Genomic DNA, 18414 nt, shown 5'->3' with positions numbered 1-18414 from the left:
AAACAACTTTTTCAGAGCGTTTGATATTGGTAAGGCAGTCAAATATCTTTAATTAGCGCGCATCGCAAAGAAATATACTTCAACCATACATGCTGTCAAGAAAATGTGACAAAGATTCAGCCTCGTAAAATTTGTAAGGCCATAAAGTCTCCTCTGTAAGATATTGTTTATTTCGTTGGATCGTAGGGGGACCAAATTCGAAGGCCAAGAAGACGCTTCTGGACGCCAGAAAACGTCCGGGAAAACTCCGAGAACACCGAAGGAGGCGAGATGAATAAGGCTATAAAGCTCAGCATCCAAATTGAAACTGCGGAAACGGGAAGGGCACATGCCGCGCTTGATTCCGCACGGAGAGGAATCAAGCAACCGTGGGACAGTTGTGCGAGACTGATGCGGACGCCACTACAAGCCGGATTAGATGAACTCATGGGAATGGAGATCACGGCCAGATTTGCCTACTGGTGGTAAAATCGTGGGTAAAACGCCCTTGAGGCCGAGGCTCAGCTTTGCCAAATTGCTCCCCCCCCCCCCCCCCCCCACACACACACACACACCAAAATTACCATAAGTCTGGCAAGCGTTCCTCCCCTCTCAGCGGCATCTGCAGAAGATGCCCCTGTCCCTATTGTTCTAGTCCACTTTCAAACCAATAAAGGCTACTGGTCACTGTTGAACCCAAGTTACGTAATCCATTTTGCCTTTCCTGTACACTCGCGCTTTTGGCGGCCCAACTTGGCACGGCATCGATTGACGGTGTGTGGGGTCGGTCCTGGAGCTCCGTGGTAGACCTCGGAGACAGCTTTTGAGCCCGAAAGAGCGAATTCATATCACTCTGGAGAGTGGAAACGCAGCCCTACGGAAAATATGAAGCGCACTCGACAGTGAAAAGTCCACTCTCTCAAAATCGCTTTCTTGAGAGACAAACGCCGTGATGTTGCACTTGCAGCGATGCTTGAATAGTGGCCCGCGGCCTCGGCTGCGCTCGCACTCCTTCAAGTGGACTACATTGACCCCACGACGACAATGTCTTATGGAAATAAGCCTAAGCGTTGCCGTTGCTCAAGGGTTGGCTGGCACATCCAAAGTCCTTCTATGTTGTTTTTTTTCCCCCATGTTTTGCACTGACGATGCATCATCCATTTTGCACCACCACGGAAGAGAATGAGGGGGAAGCTGCTTATTTGAGGGACGGGTCAACCGCTACATCTCGGCCCGTCAGGGACACACAAAAGAGAATCCCGGTGAGAGGGAAATTCCTCCTTCCCCTCGTCTCTGGTGGGGGCCGGAGCTCTGACGGGATGACGTTAGGTGCAAAGCATGTATACGATATTCTTTTTGTTTGATTTCTTTTTTTAACACCAAGCGCGTCACACCAGAGAAAGCAGTGTACTTTTCTTTATTTAACTCAAGTTATGACATCTGATCGCCAGAAAGATTTTTGAGAACAGTCTGTCTCGAACCCCATAGTGCTCGAGCTGGAACAAACTGACCGAACTAGCCGCGAGCTATTGTGACAACCGGCTTCATATACAAAGAGACAACAAGCTTCAAAAATAAATGTGGGACAAAATGCGGCGCGAACACCCGAGTGAGTGCGGGAAGATTGGAACACGAACATCACGCTTCGGGAGGATTCCCGGTGGGACGCACCACAGGATCGCTCTCATGCAGTGGCGACGCAGAGAAGACGGAAGGAAGCCCGTTCCGCGTTCCCTGCGTCGTCCACCCACCCACCTACCTTCCAAGTCATGTCGCCGACTTTCTGGAGAGTTCACTGCGCGGATGTCGGGTCCTGGCAACGTAGTATTCCGTGCTCGGCGGCCAGCGCGTGTTCGCGGAGCTGTCAGCGCGGAGTGAGGGTTATATAACGCCTCTGCTGGACGTTGGCTGGACGTTGGCTGGACGAGGGGGTGGACCGCGCCCTCCCATTGGTTTTCGGGCCCGAGGGGTCCCGACGACGTGGAGAGGGGGTCTTCTGACCGCCTTTCAGGTTGCTTCCAGGGGCCATTATTGCGTCACGGGGCGTCTTGAGCCATATTCCTCGCGGCGGTGGCGCGATTGTTCGTCTGCGCACGGCGGCAAACAAAACGGTATTGTGTCCACCGGGGGGACAGGCAGGTCCCGGGCTTGGGAGAGCGGGGCCCTTTTGTTCTTCCCGGACGCTGCTCCGGAATCGGGTCGCCCGCCCATTATCGCCAAATCACTAACTCGTGCGCGCCTCGGGAGAGTTGCTCTTGGCGCTTCGTTTCGGCGGCTTTGTTTGCTTCTGCCGCCGCCCCGATGCGCTTTCGACGACCGCTTCCTTCCTCACTGCCGCTGCCCTGTACGCAGGGATCGGCAGGACGTCGAAGTGTTTGAAATACGCATTTAAAATACTTTGACTGTATGTATTTCCTGTTTAATCAGATATTCGGGAATGTATTTGCCAACTCTATTCAAATACTAAACAAATTAGCATTTTAAATTTTACCCAAATACAATTTTGGCCGCTGTTTTTTTGCAATCGAATGCGATATTGTGCACTCTTCGCGGTGGTAGTCATATGCAAAGAACAATGAACTTGCTGCGCTTTACTCATAACAAGCTCGGAAAAAAAAATATTTCAGATAAAAAAAGATTCAATGATGGATCTTTAGAAAATTCGTCAGCATGACCCTTGGGAATCGCCAATAGATCTTCCTTTAATCTTTTGCCGCCTACTTGTACCAACGCTAGTACTTGGTTCACACTCCATTTTGTAGAACAAACCAAGGCATACGCGCTCTGAACACCTGCAAGTTCAGACTCTCCCCCTCATCCGCATTGGCTTCCGCCCCGTGACGTCACCTCCCTCTCGCCTTTCGTCCTTCGCTCCTCGCCTCCTCTCTACGCGGCGCGCTTCCCTTTCCACTGCTTTGTCCACAGACGGACGCCGTCCGCTTTTCCCTGTCATGTGGATATACCAATGCCAAAGCATTAAAGAAAGAGAGAGTAGAACATGGAATAGATGGGGTGGGCACAGTTATTGACTTTTTGGTTGACTGCTGTAATTTCTTAGACGTCGCATTAATGATATGTTGTTTGAAAAGGCTTTACTGCTTCAATCTAGCCTTTCATATTAAACTCGTGCGAAAAATTGGCTGCAGAAACCACTTGTCGGTTGTCTATGTATTGCGATAGCATTCGTCGGGAGTTTTACGACGCAGCCTACTGTGAATCCGACGACGCAAATTTTATGTAAACACTTTATTTTGTGAATGGTTTACGACGCAGTCATTAACGTCAGCGCGACTGCAGCGCGCCACTTTGCAATTGAGTGATTGCTTCGTCTCTGTGTGTGTGTAGTCGTTTTATGTTCAAGCTGTTTCCCCACCATCATTGCAGCTTCGTGCGGGTGTCTTGTCCTGTCTCTGTGTAATCGTTTAATGTTCAAGCTGTTTCACCACCATCACTGACCATATACCAACTAGCTCAACTCAAACCGATAATTGCTTCGTAGCTTAGGCGCAAATGTGAATGTGTGCGTACTGCCACTCCGTGTATGCGCGGCGCTGGTTTTTCTGCTTGCTAAGACGACGTCGAGGATGACGTCCTAGAAGGCAACGCCAAAGACGACGCCTAGAACTACCTTTAGGATGACCTCTAGGGCGATCTCTAGGACGACGTCCCAGAGAACGACGCGTACGACGACCTCTTGGACGACCTCAAGGGCGACCTTTAGGACGACGTTCGCATGTGCGCTGCGCATTCGAGGCCAGATACCATATCGCGAAAACCGGGTGAAGTAACTAAGAAGGCATGCTATCGAAATAGTACATTGTGCTTCCTGGTGTTGCACCTACCTATCCTATGACAAAAAGCTTTTATTTTCGGAGCTGCAACCTTTCTTTTAAACGCTTGATTCTTGTTGTATATAGACTCCACTTTTTATGTAAGCACACCGTTTTTAAAGAGGTCATGAAACGAAGTTTGGGCTGGGATAAATGATTTTAAATTGGGACTTTACTAATCGCGTATCGTTTAGTGGGCCAAAAGAAAGAGGGTAGAAAGTCCAAAGCCAGCTTTTCGGTACGAACATGTCAAAATATAGCGGACTATTTCGTACCTCCTTTCCTTTGAAAGCTCTCCGCCTTTTCACTATGATACATCCGCGGTACACAAAGCACGTCAGCGGTGCCAAAATGACGTCAGCCGACCCCAGCTCACGCATTGGACTCGAGAACTGCGTCACTCAGACGTATGCGCTCGTCAACAATCAATCCGTCGACGAGTATTTGGATTCGCGTTCGTGGCCAATGGGTGCCCTGACAGAACTTATCGTCACTTGTAAATTACAAGTTCTATTGTGTGCTTAAAAAGCACGGCGAAAGCTTGGAGTCATCGCACCGATGCCCAAGCATGTCTCGACGACGTGATTTCTCAATTCGCCTTTGAATTGAGGATTAAAGCTAGGGAGGAAGAAGTAGCAAAGAGCCTTACTTGTCTCATTGCGTGAAAAAGCGGCGTCGTTGTGCCCGCAAGGTGGCCTGAAAAATACGTCATCAAGCACGTTTCGCTCAATCGTGTGCTCAAGGAAGACGCCGTCCTTGATGTCGCTCTTGACGTGGTCCTAGAGGTCGTCCTCTGGGTCCTCCTTGAGCTTGTCCTCGGCGGCGTTCTAGACAATGTCCTTGACGTCGTCCCAGAGGTCGTCCTAGGCGCCGTACTTGGCGTCAATCTCTAGGACGTCGTCTATATAGGTCGTCCTAAACTTTAACATGTGTAGAAACATGACTGGAAAACATTTCTCCCGCGGGGCTGTAATGCTTTCGTTTCTTACACGTAAGCAGCCTTAAATATCCTCCTGTAATGTTTTTTACATGGGGTTTAATTAAGGTTGAGGATGTCAAAATATGGGAACAAAATGTATTTGTAAAAGTGTTTGAAGATTATCAAGTACTCTCGTTGTATTTGTATCTCATATTTAAATACTTTTCTAAAAAGTGTAATTGGATTCGTAATTAAATACATTTTTGTCGAAGCATTTGGTATTTGTATTTCGATACATTTTTTAAAGTATTTTGCCCATCCCTGACTGTAGGGCACGCGCGCTCGGCGAGGGCCTTTCCCCCGGGCTCTTTTCTCCGCCGCTGATGGCGGTAATGCCCCGCACCGCGTGCTACCCGTGGCGCATAAGGCCTCGGCGCGTCCATGATCGGCGCGCACCTCTACTCGTCTTCGTGGACAGCGCTGCACTCGCGTTTCCGTTGGGAAACCCGAAACAGGAGTCCTAAAAACGTTTCCTCCCAAGTGTCGGAGACTCACAACCGAAATGTCGTTGGTGTAACGTGTCTGGGACGTGAGCGGCTGGGCGTTGTCATCGAAGCAAGCAATGTAAAGCAAGGATCTCTCCGATTGTATTGGCTAAGGCGCCATCTGTAGAACTGTCAGTCTTTCAAAAGAATAAAGGTTTTTCTTGGCAAGTTTTTGTATAGCGCAGGTTTGACCTATTATATTCCCCAAACGAGTTAACTAAACACGGTATCTCTCCGCCCGTTGTAACTCCCTCTATAGTCGGTGACAGATTAAGAGTTCAGGGGAAGCTCCTCCCGCCTCTTTCCAGTTTAGTAGAGCGAACGCTGGAGAGGACATCGCCTTCTCTCCAGCGTTCGCTCTGCTAAAGTGGAAAGAGGTGGCAAAAGCTTCCCCTGAACTCTTGACCTGTCACCGACTGCGGTTAGAATATTGCTAGAACTTCACTCGCACAACAATTTTTATAGAATTGTTTCTTGGCTGCTCTTTATATTAAAAAAAAATTGTGGAGTGAAGAAGTGCCTTTGAAGAAAGTGTGTCTGCATCTATTGTCGATGACAATGTAAGAGTAAAGTGGAAGCTCTTCCCCCTCTTTCCACTTTAATACAGCAAACGCTGGAGAGGAGTTAACCTCCTCTCCACCGTTCGCTCCGCTGAAGTGGAAAGGGGTGGGAGGAGCTTCCACTTCGTTCTTGACCTGTCACCGGTAGGGTGACCACCTTCCTGCTAGCGAAATGCGGGACACGCGGGACGCGGGGCGGGGGGTGAGAGAGAGAGAGAGGGGGGGGGGGGGGGTAGCGGGAATTTATTATCACGCACACTACAAACCGAGGCTCTGTTAACACATTTAATATCTTGTTTTGTTTACACACCTGTTAATCGTATTGGAGCAATTAAGCTGAAATAGTTTTCACTTCCAGTGATATATTTTTTATGCCAAATATGTTATTAAACGTGCTGAAAGTTGAACATAAAAATCGACTGTAGCAGAACTCTATGCATCAGATGACATAGGAAAGAGTAAATCTTTTACGGGTTATTGTTTCCTCGCAACGCACTTCTAGCAACATGGTCCTACACAATTTTTTTAACATTATGTTATTTTTCGACCGTTATGACTTGAGGCTTCTTGCGTCACCTGGTGGATTTTGTTTTAATGAAGACAGTTACTGTCTTTGTTAAAAAAAAGATACGCAGTAACCCTTTCGCATTTACAGAGCGATTTGAAAATAATTACAATATTTTATATTTGAAATTTTGGCGAGCATTGTTTTTTACAATATCTTGTCCCCAATGGGGAGAGGCACAACGGCGTATGCGCGTCGGGAACTCCTGCAAGAACGACGGTCGCTTCCCGCAATGCTTGGATAGAAAATGGCGTACCATTGCGGTTCACACGATTACCATCGACCTTCGCGCTTCCCCGTGCCGTGTTGTTCGGCAGCACCACGAGTTGCAGAGTGAATTTTACGACACTCTGAAATGCGGGACATTCTGAAGAGTTGGGAATTTCTCGCGGGACGCGGGACACGAGCCCTCAATGCGGGACAGTCCCGCGAGTCGCGGGACGGGTGGTGGTCACCCTAGAGTCACCGGTTATAGGTATACATCTTGAAATAAGTATCTATCGAGATTCATTTCAGGTACATTATAACTAGGATTCCGTGTTTTCGGAGTTGATTTTTCATGAAATTCGGAGGGTGTTTTTCGAAGTTTATATTTTTGCTAAAAATTTGGTGTTTATCGGAGTTTATTTTTGCTAGATTCTCAATGCTCTGAAATTGAAAGTTCATTTTACTGTGTTCCTATCTTTTTTTTTTTTTTTTTTGTCAGGATGATTAAGGTTTGAGTACCATGGGACCCGTTGTGCTGAAGGAACCTTGACGAGCTAAAAGGAAAATCCCGGTTGTCAGTAGTTCGAGATTTCAAACAAAACTGATGTTGCACCTCCCCAGGACCAGTGACCTTGTGCTATTCTGAAGTTGATTATAAAACGCCATATTTTTTTTACTCTTCATTTTGTCGTTTTTTTTTTTTTTTTGTTTTTTTTTAACTATAAATATCAATTGACGGAAAATTTACCGGCCAGTGTTTTTCAGATTTTTGTTGGATTTATCCGAAAACACGGAACCTTATTATAACACGAGTAAATACAATTGTATCTTGGGTGCATTTGTGGAGTAACTTTGACAGCTCTTGTCCTGGAACAAATCTACACTCTAAACATATTATACTCTTGAGGGTGTAAACCAGCTTGTCCTGCAGGTCTAACGCTAGACGGTTTTACTGAACCGTATGCAAAAGCTTTGTGTACGCAAGAAAATTGCGTGTCGGGAGTGCGCATTCGCAGAGCGCAATAGAAGGGATAGCGTATTGCGTACGAACGCAACGCTGGCGATTTTGCGTTGCGGGCTTGTGGACTTGGGGGCTCTGCGGGCCCCTTGCGGGAAGCTCTCGAGAGATCTCGGGCCCAGCGAGAGCACCAGTTTCAAGATGGCGGTTACCCAACCAGCGCAGCATGTGGCACGGGCGACGTGGTATTCGCGAAGTTCAGTGTTACGTAAAGTTACTTGGTGCTCAGCTCGGCAATCCTTTCCGGGACTTACCGCAGTCGAGCCAGATCGCCGTGCAGCTGAAAGAGTGCGTAGTGGAAATGTTCACCGCTCGCAATGTGCGCGAACGCTGCGATCTGCTCACCGCTAAGCCTCTCTTCGCGCAGTTCGTCGCCGACGGAGGGAGGACTCTTCAAAAAATCGTCGAAGCTTTTGCTCTGCACTGGACATCAGTAGGTCTGGATAGCATTAATAAAAGGTGTCGTTTCCACGCTACGATCGACGGAGGCACCGTAATCGAATTTGGCTACGCACGCGTACCCCGCAAAACAGCACGGTTGATCAAGCAGCTGCGGCTTGGCTTAATTTCGAATAAAATGATTGGAAACGTTTTCCAGTATTTCTTTTGAGGAGCATGGTGGCGTTGTAAGCACGCGCAATCGAATCAAGAAGCGCGTGCGAGATATCTATTGGACAACGTTTACGGAACGCAAAAGTCAAATCGGTCGGATCAGGTGGTTTTTAGCGCACGCTATACTATTGCGTACGCAAGAGCCAGCAACGCTGTGCTAAAACTGTCTATTCTAAGAATTATAGGATATGCTGCCGACCTTACATTTTGTTTTACGAGCAACAAGTTTACAAGATACAAGTATCAGATGCAGTTCTTACATGCACAGAAAAGGCAAATACAAACGCAATTAATCGTGCAAAAAAGAAAATGACAACCATTGACTGCTCGACCTCCTTATACGTTATACCTGACACTTCTTCAATCACACCTATTCGCAGGTGACCGTCTCCAAAGTTGCAAGTATTATTCTCGTTAGTATATTTCGCGAAGCCTAACAGTAGACATAACTTCAAGGAATATATCTCTACGTAAAAAAAAAAGCAAAAAAACATTTGTGTGAGCAATAATTAATCAGTTGTTGCTAAGGCAACCTCCTCTAAAGCTGTTTGAAGCGGGTGTCAGTGCGGCTAACACCCTTCAAAAAAGGTATTCGCCTCCCTTTACTGTAGCGCCCTTTCCACACCCTTTTTACACCCTTAAGAATTAACGTTTGTCAACAGCATTCAATTTTATGATTAAAGGGTGTATTACTCGTACTAAGGGTGGTGAAAGGGTGTAGTCAAGATGGAAGTTAGACCTACGAGTGTAAAAACATTTGTGTGTACGGACATATGCGAATCTGAAGCCCCTCGCTCCAGATCCGATTTCTAAAGTTTATCACTTAAGCCAGGGGTTTAATTTATGGATACTATTTAATGTCTCTAAAAAGTAAATCTAGAATTATTATTTCTACGAGGGGCGTACCATATTAATTTAAAATGTATTTTTTTGCTGCAGGTACCGGTCACTTGGAGGTCGGTACATATGTCCACCTTTTTGATAGGCTGGTGCCGAATTAATGTCCTTGCGCCATATGTGTGGCAGCCTCTCAATGCCCTGCTAGAAACACTTTTTGTAAGAGCCTCTGGTGCCTGGACAGTCGGTACATATGTCCACCTTTTTGATAGGCTCCCGCTGGTGCCGAATTAATGTCCTTGCGCCATATGTGTGGCAGCCTCTCAATGCCCTGCTGGAACCACTTCTTGTAAGAGCCTCTGGTGCCTGGACAGCTGCTTCCAGCTTATCAATGACCGCGAAATGGCGTCCTCGCGAGAAGTTGAGAGCGCAGCTCTTAGGCGCCCGTTTCCGGCTTGAGCGGTGTCGCCGTCGGCGTAACCGCGCGTTGCATTATGGGAAGTTTCCCATAATGACGTCACGAGAGTTACCCTCGTGAGGGTTGCGAGGGTTACTCTCACGAGGGTCACGAGCGATACCCTCACGAGGGTTGCGAGGGTTAGTTACCCTCAAAAAAGCTACCCTCACGAGGGTCACGAGGGTTACTCTCACGAGAGTCACAAGGGTACACTCACGAGGGTCACGAGGGTTATGAGAGTTATCCTCACGAGGGTCACGAAGGTTACCCTCACGAGGGCTACCCTCGCGAGGGTCACGAGGGTTACCCTAACGAGGGTTACCCTCACGAAGTTCACGGAGTTGCCCTCACGAGGGTTACCCTCACGGGGGCCACAAGGGGTACCCTCGCGAGGGTTTTGAGGGTTACTCTCAAGAGGGTCACGAGTTACCCTCGTGACGTCACACGTGACGTCACACGCATCTAACAATGCCAATGTTCCCCCTAGATTTGGCGGAAAAAATTCCCGCTAGATTTACCCTAGTGACGTCACGTGTGACGTCACGAGGGTAAAATTTTCCCACTATATTTAGCGGAAAATTTTCTCTGCTAAATGTAGAGGGGAAAGAAGAGGGGCACTCTCCCCTCCGTACCATCCTCTCCTCCTCCTTAAGAACTGCGCTCTAATTCGGCGTTACAGAAAATTGTAAACGTCTTTAATTTGTTTTTCATGTCACCCAACAGGTGATAACCACTGAGGGCCCAGTCAGGCCATACCCACGCACGACCAAACGTCCGACAGGTCATACGACGTGTCAGAAAGACGGCCGAACTCAATCAGACGAGGGTCAAGCATTGCGTTTTGTGCGCGCTCTCGTGAGGCCGTGAATGACGGACGCCTGATCCGGTTCGGCCGTCATGAAATAACCTACTAAAGCGCCGTTCACACTCTTGCGACCGAGTAAGACGGAGAGAGGCCAGACCGGTTTTTAAGCCTTTTGCGACTTCTTAGGACCGGATGCGCGGCAGCAGAGCTGGTCCTAAGAAATCCCAAGAGGCTTAAAAACCGGTCTGGTCTCTCTCGGTCGTACTAGGTTGCAAGAGTGTGAACGGGCCTTAAGGGTAAAAGCTGAGCTAGTTGGTTGTGAAACATCTTGGGTAAAACCAGCGGTCGGTTCGCAAATCTTTTCTCCTGTCACCTTCCTTCCTTTGTTCAGCTGGTTTTACCCAAGATGAAATAACCCCTGCGAGGACGCCATTTGGCGGTCATTGACCAGCTCGACGCAGTTGCCCAGGTGTGGGTGCGAGGCTCTTCGAAATAAATTGGCTGCAGAAACCACTATTGGTAGTTGTCTATGACTGCGATAGCATTCGACGTGAGACTCACCACACAGCTCACTGTGAATACGACGACGCAAATTTTGAGTCAACACTTTATTTTATGAATGGTTTACGACGCAATCATTAACGCGCGCCACTTTGGAATTGAGTGATTGCTTCGTTTCCGTGTAATCGTTTAATGTTCAAGCTGTTTCCCCACCATCATTGCAGCTTCGTGCGGGTGTCTTGTCCTGTCTCTGTGTAATCGTTTAATGGTCAAGTTGTTTCACCATCATCACTGACTATGCACCAACTATATAGCTCGACTGAAACCGATAATTGCTTCGTAGCTTGGGCGCATGTGTGAATGTGTGCCTATTGCCGCTCCGTGCATGCGCGGCACGGGTTTATCTGCTTGCTATATAGGTCGACGCGACGACGCCCTGCAGGACGTCAAAGACGACATTTATAGGACGACCTCTGTGACGACCTGGTAAATTTAAGTGCCTCGTCCACACTTACGGCATATGTCATTTCGGCTTTTAACAGACGCGACAAAAAAGCGCGTGGGTGTGCAAGACTTAACACGACTCATTGAATTGCATATTCTTCCGAAACTGGCTCTGTGACACCTCAGTATACCTATCGTGCATTGGCGTGTGGTTCGCAACAAGGATATCAATAGTTGCGCTGTAATGAGATGAGGATGATATATTCATTATAATTTAATTGTTTCCACGCTCTTCCATCTTGGAATGCCAGAGCCCTGTTCATCTGTGTAGACGTATGCTTTGTATGTGAGTGTTTATGCTTTGCGTATGTTTAACGCACGCGCGTTCCCTGCCCATTTTTTTTTTAATTTTTCTTTCTTTTTTCGTCTGTTGCAATCTTCTTGGTCACAAAAAGAAATGTCCTGGTGTTCGGCACGCGACGTACACGCTGCTTTTGCACAGGGCGTTTTGTCAGTTTTGTCATGGATAGGCGAGGCGCCGTCCAAACCACCCGGATCCCGCCCTGATGGGAATCACGCGAGGCCCGAAGGCAATGGCGGTGCGTCTACAGAACGTACATTAGAATTCGGCACGAACAGAAAAAAATAGACAATAATAGAAAGAAACGCTTCGGCATGAGCGTCCAAAAATTATTCTCTACGAATATTGAGGAGAGTTGAATGCAGAAGACCGGCGCGAGCGTTATTTTATGTTGTGAGCGTTGGCCGCCAATAGAAAGTAAGTAAAAGTTGACGAGCGGTAGGAGAGATCTCGCAAGACGAGCGAACGAACCTTGATTAATGCCGTCTTTGGGTATAGTACTAAAAACGTTCGGAAGTGTCGAACGAACGAACGAACCAGGCAAGCGGGATAGGTTCACGGCAAGTTGGTGGACATGGTCCAAAATCCTGTTTACGCGCATATTCCAATGCAGTGGACTCAAACTGCGTCGCTACATTGTCACTGTGCAAAGACGAATAGCTCTACAAACAGTCCGAAACCTTCGCACAGACCTTTGCTCACTACCACAATCATTTCGTGCATTATGCGCGGCAGCACGCGTCCAACCAACACAATCATATGCAATCCTTTTCCACCGTTCCAAGAAAAAAAAAACATATATATCGGGTAGACAATCCTTAAATTCACAACACTTTATTGAGGTGAAGCAGCATAATTTCGAGTCGGTGTAATGAACTCAAGATGCAGCAGCGAAAGCTCAGTCGCCATTTCGACTGTTTCTGCGCTCCTCATACACTACATGAAAAGGAGTCCTTCCTAAAAAATCTTTCGTTGCGAATTGCATTTGAAGAAACAGGCCGGCTGCAAAGGTAACCGTGGCAAGCTTACGGGCGAATGCGATGAACCAGTCGTTAACGCGCACGCACTAAAAGCGTGCTCCATAATGCACGCGGTGCAGTTACATTTGTTATATCCGGAAATAAAGAAACATTTAACCCACCTTTGCCGAGACCTAATTTTCAAAAGCTAGACGGGAGCACTTGCTGGCTCTCTGTCGCCCGTCATGTCGTGCCCTTCACAACTCCGTTTAGGGCCTATCTCGGCAAGCCCGGTCACTGTCACGTCCGAAGGCAGCTCCACGATGCACCATAGCATCCAGCCCGCCGAGCGCACACATGTTGCGAAGAAGTTGTTTTCAGTATCGAGTAGAAGCGACGCTTCTGGGCGGCAAATCACCAGTGGACCGAAGGAACAGCGTCGCGCGGCGGATTCAGTGACGAGCGGATGCAGGCTGTGCTTTCTTCGGCGTTTGGATCGCCTTGGTGCAGTTTTGTAGCACCATCACGTTTCACGTTTATCGTACTATCGCCACGTAATATTACTTTTGGCAGCGTTTGTGAGCCTCCGTGCGTTACCTATGTTACAAGCCTACATAAGCAAAACAATCCCCCCCCCCCCCCCCCCCTTTGCGTTTCTCAAGTTGGCCGCCAGGGCGGCGGCACCCTCAAATCTGGCGCGCGCGGAAAGCACAAGGCCAACTGCATATATCCGAAAAATTTGTCTCCGATCATAGCATGTGAGCTAGCTCTGCAGTATAGGTTGTAAATGGTCAACGAAGTTTGTATAGAAATGCTCTTCGTTCCCATTTAGCACTCAAGTAGTCCAAATCAACCATCCGCCCTTTTCTGGGACAACAGCATTGGTCGCAATAGAAGCCTTGTCAGCTCAGCCTGATGACGATGGCACCGGTGCCCTAACGTCAAGACCACGCGCATCGGAAGACGCGTTACGGAGAACGCGCACATCTAAGAAGGGTACCGGCGTTCTTCTTTGTCTCCTTTGTGCAGCTGCAGCGTGGCCTCTAGTGAGATGGCCCGCGCAGAGACACTTTCCACGCCGTGCTGGTCGCAATGACCGTCGTGCGGAATTGACCGGGCAAGACCTTGGAACGACGAGGTTGCGGGCGGAAGCACGGGCTCGTTGGCGCTGTCGGGAACAATGGCGCGTCGTTTCATAATGGAGAAACAATCAGCTCGGGTGCCTGCACAATGGACTCGACGTCGTGCTGCCGCAGACTGGGTCGCTCTCTTTCGCCGAGCACTGCTGACCTCCGGCCCGCGCAAGAAGCGCCTCTCGTCACTCCGCGGGCCCGCCGCGGGGAGACCTTGGTCCTCGCTTTCGAAGCTGACCAACGACGCTGCTTCCGCTGCTCGCGCCGCACTCTCCAGCTCGAACGGATTCCGCCGCCGCCAGATCCCCTCGCGTTGGCGCAACGGTAGAATCACTCAGTAACTGAGAATACGCCAAGGTAGGCCATGAACGATGACGCGTTGGCTGAAAACAACTGGACCTTCCCTCGAATCCTTGCGGAGTGCAACTGTTGAGTCTCCACTGCATTTATCGGAGGTTTTCTGGGATGAAGCGAAGGCATGGAAAACGCTCCTTGCTCGCGGACGCCCCTCGGCTGCGAGAGCTCTCGCGCAGCAGGCCAAAGCTCTGAGCTCGGGCTTCTAGCCTTGGCTGCGGTGCATCTCCAGGTCACACAGTGACGTTTGACTATACACGTTGTGAGAACCTACGTCGAGCCACGGCCGCGAGTCAACCCGCGTATCGCACGGGTGTGCCGGTGACTGGTCAAACGATGTATAGCGACATCTGATTCCTTACTTAGAAAATCTTGCATTGTTAGAGGAAAATTCACCAGTGTATTCTACTCGTCATGCGGAGAAGTGGAAGATGGTCACCCAGCGAACGAACTATGGCTCTCAGATGCTCCAATTTACTCTTCCAAATTTGTTAAATACTTTTTGCAGTAGTAATGTTTCTCTTGAAAACTTGACTTTCAAAGACTTGCGTGAATATTTTTGTACATAATGCATTCCTTTCATAAAGCGTTATATGTTTTGTTTTTCTGTTAACAATACATGCAGCTGCTAGTTGACGTGATTTTCATCTTTGTTTCCTGATGCTTGCCGCTGACCACTGTAAGGGGACCGAGGACCAGTCAAGCTGCATATCGCAGCTTTTTTCCTCGGGCTCCCCCATCAAAATTGATGGAAATAAAGATATTATTATTATTATTATTATTACGCCAGTAAAGCCCCTTGATGTGTTTGTCTTTCTCTTACAAGTGTATAGCATCAAATGCGCCAATGCAGAAAGCCCGTGCCTCGTGCGGCCTTAGGAACCAGATAGCGACACAGCACTGAAATGAGCGGCTCTTGGAAGCGTATAAGGGCGGACCACTCGCTCGTGAGACGTGTCTCGCGTGTTCGGACAACAATGGTTTTCGGTACTTGTCAAGAGCGCGAAGCGCGAGGCGCTAACAACCATCCTCCAGCCCCCCGACCCCCCCCCCCCCCCCCCCTCCTTTTTTTATTTTTTTATTTTATGAGGTGAGTTATGACGTTGGTTATGGCATAAGCCTGCTCGAGACGCGGCCGCCGAAAGGGAAAAGGTAGAGCGGCAGACAATGATGATGATGATGGTGATGATACTGCGGCTGCTCCCTTTATAACGGGCGGGCTCGAATAATCGTGCCCAAGCCTGGGGGTGAATTCAGCGCCCCCTGTGTTGTGTATGATGCCACCAATCCTCCAGCCGTCTTTTCGTCTGCTCGATGGTCTTCCAAAAGGCTTCATTCAGTAGTATTGGCTGTCTCGCTTGTTGACGAGAAGCCCAACGCTGCCGCTAGAGGCGGGACACCTTCGTGTAGTCGGTTCGCCTCGATGGAATGTCCGCTTGCGTTTCTCGCGTTCTCCGGGCTACCGTTTCTTTTCTCGTGGGGTTTGAAAACCATGTTTCGGGTCCTCGCCGCTACCAAAGCTGTGCGCTGACGTCCAGGTTCCCCGCGAAATGCTCAGTACTACCAGATCCTCAGGCTCCAAATCTGCGACCGGGCACTCTATGGCTCCGTCATCGAACTGCCAGGCTTTGTGAGTATAGAGGAGGCTATGGCATAATAAATTGTTGGAGGGCGCATTAAAATGTGCTTATAAAACAAAACGTCACGCAGCATACGCTACTGCTGACGTTTTCTTTTGGCGATTGCCTCGGACGTGACCAAATCAGGCGAAAGGCATATACAGGGTGATTCAAGGAGACGCCAGGCTCTTTAAATCGACCGCAAAATTCGGTTTCTTAACCTATCGCGCTACGACTTTGTGCAGTGTTGCCCACAGATGGTGCATTTTTTTTGTGTGTGTGTGTGAAATTTGCAAAGAGCGAACTTATCTGAGGAAAAACTAAAGAAAGAAAAAGGCTTAGCTCCTATGGAAGCGCAGCGAAGCCACCGGTCTTCAAACAATACGGCGCCGTTTCGCACGGGAGACAAGAGATGGCGCAAGCGGTCGCGACGCCAACTGCCGCCAACGAACGTGCAGACGACGCCGAGAGCCGGCGTCTTTAGCAGACAAGGAACTGCAGTTCCTTGTTGTTACCGCGCCTGTTTTTGTTTCTGCGACTGTCGCCGCCTGCGGAACGCGCGCCGCTTTTGAGTCGAAAAAATTGTCTGCTAAAGACGCCACGTCTCGGCGCCGTATGCTCGTTCGTTGGTGGCGTTCGTTGCGCCATCTCTTGTCTCCCGTGCGAAACGGCGCCGTGTTGTTTGAAGACCGGTGGCGTCGTTGCGTTTCCATAGGAGCTAAGCCTTTTTCTTTCTTTACTTCTTCCTCAGGTTAGTTCGCTCTTTGCAAATTTTACAAAAAGAAATGCACCATTAGTGGGCAACGCTGCACAAAGTCGTAGCGCGATAGGTTAAGAAACCGAATTTTGCGGTCGATTTAAAGAGCCTGGCGTCTCCTTGAATCACCCTGTATACTGTACGAGGAGTGGCCCTAAGAACCACCAAATTCGGCACGCCTTCCAACATTCAATTTTCAACGTATACATACCTGAAATTGGGCTAGCGAACATCGCTTTGCAATAAGTTTTATGACCGTTTCGCTTGTGAGCTAAAGTAACAAAAAATGAAATCTTAAAAATTTTGCAAAAACGGGGTCATGCATTGGTTTGCGAGCTGCTGAACGCGTAGGGGTGTGCGAATGGATACCCTACTCCGTTTCACTTTATGTTGTACCGCAGAAAAGGCTAGAAGCGCGAGCTCATAGCGTTGGGAGCTGCTCTTAGCGCACGAGAGCTTGTGCCGCCGAGATGTGCCCTAGAGCAAGGAGCTCGCGCTTGTAGCCTTTCCTGCGGTACAACACAAGGTGAAACAGAGTATAGTAAAAAGCAATTCACTGAAAGTATACTTATTGTGTACTTAGTGCACGTGCTGACAAGTAAATATACTATAGATAGCATAGTGATAGAATAATAGAAGCATACTATATTATACTTCGTCTCACTTTAGTATGGATTATTGTTAGCCGCACATGCTAAAACTGCAAGCTAGTCGCTTTGGATGAAGCCTCGGCAGCTGCACAAGCGCTCGTGCAGCGACTGCTTCAGTCAAGAGAGTTGAGGCTAGCCCACAGTGGCTAGCCCTCGCGCTTGCATAGCCTTCGCAGTTAGTCCATGCTGATCTTACCGATGACGTCATGGCTTTTGTGAGGTCACGTGACGAGACGTCATTTTTGCGCACAACAGGCACAACATGGCGGCAACGGGGGGGTGCCACTTTCGAACTTCCGGTTTATCACTCTAAGCCCCCCTACCTCGTTAATCACGATATAAACCCCTTTAGAAAGTCACGTGCCGATTATTAAAAGGTCGGAACCAGCGTACAATGGCGGAGCAACTGACATCGTGAAACGTGCAAGCCATTCCGTAAGATAATGAACGACGGAGCTCGGCCACCGCTAGGAGCCGACGAGCCAATTAAATAGCGTCGAAAGTGCAACGTCACTGCGCTCATTTCCTTATTCTGTGGGTGTGTTTGGACTTTTAGTCAACGTTATTAGAATAGCTGAGTTACGGAACTGCTCATAGACGCTGCATGCAGCAGCAGTACCCCCCTCACCGACCACGACTGGCCTCCCGGCGTTCGTCGCGCCGGACGGCTGCTAAGGTAACTGCACTGTATTCTATGTAATACGTACATTTCGAAGCATGGCGTTTATATGGCGTTCCACCGTACTCTATGAAACACACAGTTATGAAAGGAAAATCTAGATGGCGCTTCAAATGACGGGAGGCGGGTTGTGGAACTGCGCCTCCCGCGGGAGTTCCACAACTGAGGTAATCTAGTAGCGTTGCTTCTAGCCCAACAAAACGCATAAAAGGTGCCGTGACATTGCGGTTTCAGTCCGCCATTGTGCAGGGATTTCACAGCTGCCAACAGAGGGCAGACTTTCGAAAGTCGACAACCTCTTTTATGGCGTATCAGCGATGATGATGATGATGATGATGCGGCTTTTCCCTTTGTAGCGGGCGAGCTCCAAAGTTGCGCCCTAGCCTAAAAGAAAAAAAAAACCGCAAGATGATTATCTTCCACTGTTTAGAAGCTGTTGCCACCAGTGTTCCAGTATTTGGTTCTAGTCTCATTTTCGTTGACTGCACACACTGCACGTTTTGCCTTTAGCAGCCCAACTGGGGGCGAGCTCTCAAACCAGTGTGCAGACGACGACGTTGCTCCATTTTTAAGTCTTTTAAACGACGTTCGCGTGCCCAATTTCTGGTACGTACGTTTGAAAT

This window comes from Ixodes scapularis, unplaced genomic scaffold, assembly GCF_016920785.2.
Source record: "Ixodes scapularis isolate PalLabHiFi unplaced genomic scaffold, ASM1692078v2 PGA_scaffold9__187_contigs__length_104089568, whole genome shotgun sequence".
Taxonomy (NCBI): Eukaryota; Metazoa; Arthropoda; class Arachnida; order Ixodida; family Ixodidae; genus Ixodes; species Ixodes scapularis.
Note: the sequence above shows the minus strand (reverse complement) of the source record.